This window comes from Heptranchias perlo, unplaced genomic scaffold (genome assembly GCF_035084215.1).
Source record: "Heptranchias perlo isolate sHepPer1 unplaced genomic scaffold, sHepPer1.hap1 HAP1_SCAFFOLD_391, whole genome shotgun sequence".
Lineage (NCBI taxonomy): Eukaryota > Metazoa > Chordata > Chondrichthyes > Hexanchiformes > Hexanchidae > Heptranchias > Heptranchias perlo.
The window spans coordinates 50,690-56,646 of NW_027139403.1; the positions used below are offsets into that span (position 1 = coordinate 50,690).

The following is a 5,957-nucleotide window of genomic DNA, read 5'->3' on the forward strand; positions in this document are numbered from 1 at the left end:
CCGAACCACAGCAGTTAAATCCGATTCCCAATTAGTGAACCGATCCAAAAGGTGCAGGAGGAGATGTAGATAACCGGAGCGTGACGTAAATCGACCTGCTCATGTACATTCCCTGATAGTATATCCTATTGTGATGCAAAGAAGAAATTCATAATTATGGTACATATTTTTGTCTTATGCTGACCAGAAGAGATACTCGGTTTACCAGGGCGCCATTGTGCACTTTGATTGAAACTTCACCGGGATCACACCTTACACTCTCAACACTTCCGTGCAAGACTTTGCTGATTTGAGCAAACAGATGTAAACCAGCAATGCGAAAAAGCACTTCTCAGGAACGAAGGATTTTTCGTGAAGAGGCCAAAACAAACAACTCCACAAATTCTGGCAGGGGTGGGATTCGAACCCACATACGGGCAAAAGACGTATAATAAAACCTGGCACCTGGAGCAGCTCAGCCACGCTCGCCCCATTTAGTCACTTCTAATGAAAAAGCTCAGAGAGCTGAAACGTTCCCTCTGGTTCTTTCTCCACAGGAGCTGCCTGACCTGCTGAGTATTTCAGCATTTTCTGTTTTCATCTTTGTGATTTCACAATGGCTGTTTTCCTGAAAACACCCAATTTGACTCAAGGACTCAGTTCCAAGCATAACTTTCTGGGGCTCTTCTCATACGCAAAATGGCACTTTCCTTTCCTGCTCACATGCTTCAAAATCTGCCGTTTCCGAACAAAATTCCCTCCGCGCCGAGCTTTCAAAGGGCCTTTCGCTCACGGCCAACCTCCTGTAATCGACAGCTTTTCACCACTGCCGCTCTTTTCATTTCTCCTCATTCCTTTTCAATCGGACATTTCCACAGACCTATTAAGATCAAGCGGAATATTTCCGACCTGACTGCACCGCCCAGATTGCTAAAAGTGCACCTTTCAGCCGTCATTCGCAGCTATGTCGCGCCGCCCGTCTCTCCCGCACATCAACTACTCGGGGAAAAGCGCCAACGACCATGGAAACAAAACCCAGTTCTTCAGTTAACATCCCCCGTGTCACAAGATACCCCATGGAAATTTCACGGTAAAGTCTACCGCTGTCCTTCCGAATGCCAGTCCTGCTTTCTCAGTGCTTGTTTCTGGAACAGTCTCGCAGATTGAAATGTATCGACTGGTTTTAAGGCACAAATGAACATTGGTGCGAACGGGACATGTGCCCCTGAGGAACAGCGGTCGATGTACAGCAAACTTAAAGGCGTAAGAATGTGAAAGTAAATATTAGAGTAGGTAAGGCCGCAGTAAAGTCTCAGTGAAATGGATCATGATTGTGGAAGGAAGAAAAAGCGGGAAGAAGCGGTCGGTCTGAATTTTGGATCATCCAGAGACACATGAGAGTGCTCGGATGTGAAAGAGTAAGCGGGCTTTCACCATCCACAAAACATCTTTCTTTCATGTGGTAAATATTGATTTCTTGCAGCGTTCTATTAGCCTGTGTCGCGGAGAGTAAACCAAGCGGTACCGTGACCCGGATTTGCACCGTGGTTGTGGCGCCAACAATGCAGATAACTGACCTCATATAACCTGCCCCGTCCTCATCAATACCGCGAACGGCACTGATTGAGATTCACGGGGAGTGATCTTGTCGATTATTTTTTGTTGGCCCCCAATTACTAACAGCTCTCACACTGTAATAGGATGAATTTTAAAGATGTGAGTATCTGCGCCCTTCCAAACCTCCACTCTCATTCAGTCTGTGCTTCCTTTCACTGTTCTCCTCCCGTTTACATTGCTGTATTTTGAACTGTATCTCCCGTCCAGCAGCCTATCTGCCCGTTCCGTTTCATCTCACCATTTCAACACCTAACACAAAAAGGTTAAAGTGCACATGGGTGCGTCATTCGAATATGAGGATTGAGATCACATGCGCAACGACGGTGTCTATTACTGATCTTTATTGATTATCTCTGGATCGGTCCTTTCCTTTAATCCTGTGCAGTAGCAGTGATATAAATTTGTGGATTTGAGGGTTGAGCCAAACCCAAGTCAGTTCCCCAGTCCCCAGGAGAAATTCTATAATTCCTGGACAATTTGTATTAAGCAGAATTTAGCAGCAAAAGGTATTATTAATGGGAGTAGTGGGGATGAGATTCATCATCATCCGGCGCCCTGTAAAACAGAGCGGCGGGCAGATGAGGATTAAATTAAATCCTAATTCACTGAATCCAAACAAGGTTAAAAGAAGTGAATCTGTCAGGAGTGGGATTCCTGATCCTGTGTGTGAGCTGTACCTGGGGAATTCTACCAGTGAGACAGGAACGTCCGCACGGTAGCGGCTGCATGTGTCCACTTGGAAACCTGTCGGAAAGAACATAAAGTCTCACAAATCTCCTCTGAATACCCTGCGCATTCTGATTTACAGCCGTGCATTAGAGGCGCTCGCAGCTGCCGTGTCCGAGTGGTTCAGGCGTGAGATATAAAACCCAACGGGGTGTTCCGGTGAAAGTTCACGGCGCTATCGTTTAAAGTTTTGTTCAATGCTCAAATAAATATGAACTGGAGATAACGGGCCGCCTTTCCTTCCCTCAGAGAGATTCTCCACCGCGGCAGCGCCTTTTAATTGGGAGCCCAATGGTCTCTTGTAAAATGTCAAGATGCGTGACGGAAACGTCACAATATTCCACAATTAGGGTACGGAGAGACTGGAGAAGCTGGGGTTGTTCTCCTTACAGCAGAGAAGGTTGAGTGGAGATTTGATAGAAGTTTTCAAAATCATGACATGTTTAGATAAAGTAAATAAAGAGAAACTGTTCCGATTGGCGGAAGAGTCGAGAATCAGAGGACACAGATTTACGGTGGTTGACAAAAGAACCAAAGGCGATATGAGGAAAACGATTGTTACTTAGCGAGTAGTTATAATCTGGAATGCGCTTCCAGAAAGGGGGATGGAAGCAGATTCCATCGTGGCTTTCAAAAATATTTGAAGGGAAAATATTTGCGGGTCTGCGGGGAAAGAACGGGGGAATGGGACGAACTGGATTGTCCTTACAAAGAGATGGCACAGGCTCGATGGGCCAAATGGCCTCCTTCTGTGCTAAAACGATTCTATGATTTTATCTCTCCCAAGCTCCATCATAAATTCTGCTCACTTGATATTTAGGTTATTTTTTCTATACTTTTATCTCTATGTCTCTGTCTCTCTCTGTGTTTTCCCCTGATGGACTCCTCCGGCTTCCTTGAACGGCTCAGGCTGATCGAACCAGCGACAGCAGCAGAGAAGGGTAAAGATAGAAAGACTGAGACGGTAGGAAAAGTAAAGGACCAATCCAGAAGATGAATTCGTAACTAATGTCGACACATTCATGACTCTTCGTCCTCACAGTGAAAACATCAGTAATTTTATCCCAGTATAAGAAAGTCTTGAATTTATAAAGCGCTTTTCACGACCACAAGACGTCTGAAGTGTAGTCACTGTGATACTTGTGGTAGAGCGGATAATCTGCGGATGACGAGACAGACAACAATGTAGCTTTAGAGCAATTAATTCTGCAAAGTCTCACTTGATAATACAAGTCGCACGTAAATAAACGAATGTGGTAAAGAGAAGCTAATATTGTTGATATGAAATATTTAGAATAGAACTGGACATTCCTCTACATCGGAATAGAAAACGTGATTGGATGGACAGAATGATGGCCGATCGGCTGTGGGTGGCACCCCTTTATTATTAGTGGCTTGTTGATCTTGGGGTATGATTCTCGACTTGGGTATTTGCTGATTGACATGTGAGAGAACGCGAACGAGCCCTGCGGTGTTACCATTTTTAGTGTAAAATCACTAATTGGCTTCTCACGTCTTGTCAGCGGTGTAGTCGGCAGGATTGACTTAATCTCAGTGCATGGAGGACAGAATGCAGAGGTTCTGACCACAACACACATGGAGAAAGGAAAATGTCTCACGATGGTGTTCAGATTGAAGCTGAATGTAAATGTATCCCAATTCACGTGACCTCATGAATGGAGAATGAAAATGCTGCTCCATTGGGCGGTAAAGGAACGCGAACATCCCGCTTGGCCGGCGAGAATTTTACCCCAGAAACAGCAATGCCCGCACAGGTGTTGGCTGCATGAGTCCAGCTGGAAACCCGTCTGCAAGAACAGACAGTCTCATAGATCTCCTGTGATAACCTTCCGCATTCTGATTTGTCGTTTGCAGCTGCGATGACCCAATGATTAAGGCGTTGGACTCGCAAAGTGATTTTCCCACCCAGCCTCGACGCAACACATGTGGAGAAAGGAAAATATTTCAGAACGGTGAGCAGATTGAAGCTGAGTGCAAATAGATCCCAATTCACGCGATCTTATGAATGGAGAATGATAATAATCCTGAATTGAGCGGGAATCGAAGCCCGACCTCACCACGTTGCAGACGAGGATTCACTCACTGAAACAGCAATGCCCGCACGTTATCAAGCTCCAAGTGTCGAGTTGGAAACCTGTCGGAGAGAACATTGGATCACAGATCGCTTGTGATAAACCTACGCATTGTGATTTACAGCCGTGCAGCATAAATAACTGTAGCTGCGATGGCCGAGTGGTTAAGGCGTTGGACTTAAAATTCGAATGGGATTTTCCTGCATCGGTTCGAATCCTGCTGACAGCACTATTGCTAAAAGTTATGTTCACTGCTCAAATAAATGTGAACTGGAGTTGACGAACCGCATTCCCTCTCTCAGAGACTCTCCAGCGCGGCTCATGCTTTTAATTCGGAGCCCAATGGTCTCTTGCAAAATTGCGAGACACGTGAAGGAATCTCTCCCAAGCTCCATCTTAAATTCTGCCCGTTCGCAGAACTTGACATTGATCCTATTTCTTCCTATACTTTGATCCCACCTTGTCTCTGTCTCTGTCTCTCTGTGTTTTTCCCTCATGGACTTCTCAGGCTTCGTTGAACGGCCACGGATGATCGAACCTGGAACACCGGCAGTGAAGGGTAAAGATGGAAAGACTGAGACGGGGGGAGAAGCAAAGGTGCAACCCAGCTGATGAATTCGTAACTAATGTCCACACATTTATGTCTCTTCACCCTCACAGTGAAAAATCAGCAATTTGAGTCCAGTCCACTTATGGTAGAGTGGATAATATGCAGATGTTGAGACAGACACCAATCGAACCGTTGCCGTGGTGATGAAAGCTCCGAATCCTAAACACTAGACCACAAGGAAACGCTGAAAATTCTTTGCTGTGAACAAGCAGACCAACGCGGCCTTTCCCACTCGCCCCTTTGTAATTCAGGTCATTTTCGTGTCAGACAAGCTGCTCGCACAAAATGGCATTTTCTGTTCGAACTACTATCGGGACAGAAGGTGATGTTCAGGCAATGACAGCACCAAGTGCAAGTAGGCATGGACATGGAATGGAAAGTGAGGCAAAATACTCCCACAAGCTGCTGATGGACATGTTTCCATTTCCAAAATTCACACACCGAATCAATGCAGCTCCTGGGAAAACTCCAAGGCAACACAGGTCTATCGGGCATCGTTTGAAGCAACTGGCAGTTTAAAGTGTCATCTCCTGCTGCTCCTGTGGGGAGTGAGGGAGAGACACGGTCGGTATCTGCCGACAGTTTGATTTTGTACAAAACTGTACAGAGAAAGAGCAAATATACCAGGGCTGTGAGATATTCTATATTATTCATATTTGACCAGAGGAATATCCGCAGTCAGAAGCTGAAAAGAAGGGAGAGATAAGAGGCCTGAGAATAAACACAGAGCTGAATGAATCACGGAAGAGTGAAAGAAAAATAAATGTTATCAGTTCCACTTTATCTCGTGCTCAATCCTGGGAGCTCCCCGATGGACTGGTGGTTAAAATTCAGTGCTCCCATCACCGAGTGGTTCCATTCCCAGTCAGAGAATTAACTTTAACAAGAGTTATGAACTTAATAAATAATTACATGAAGCTAATTAAACCCTG

General features: G+C 45.4%; 1 protein-coding gene across 1 annotated transcript in view; it reads left to right on the forward strand.

Moving 5' to 3' along the window:
• Window positions 1-5,957, forward strand: part of LOC137312007 (zinc finger protein 585A-like) — a 237,209-nt gene that overhangs the window by 49,814 nt on the left and 181,438 nt on the right. The window lies entirely within an intron of this gene.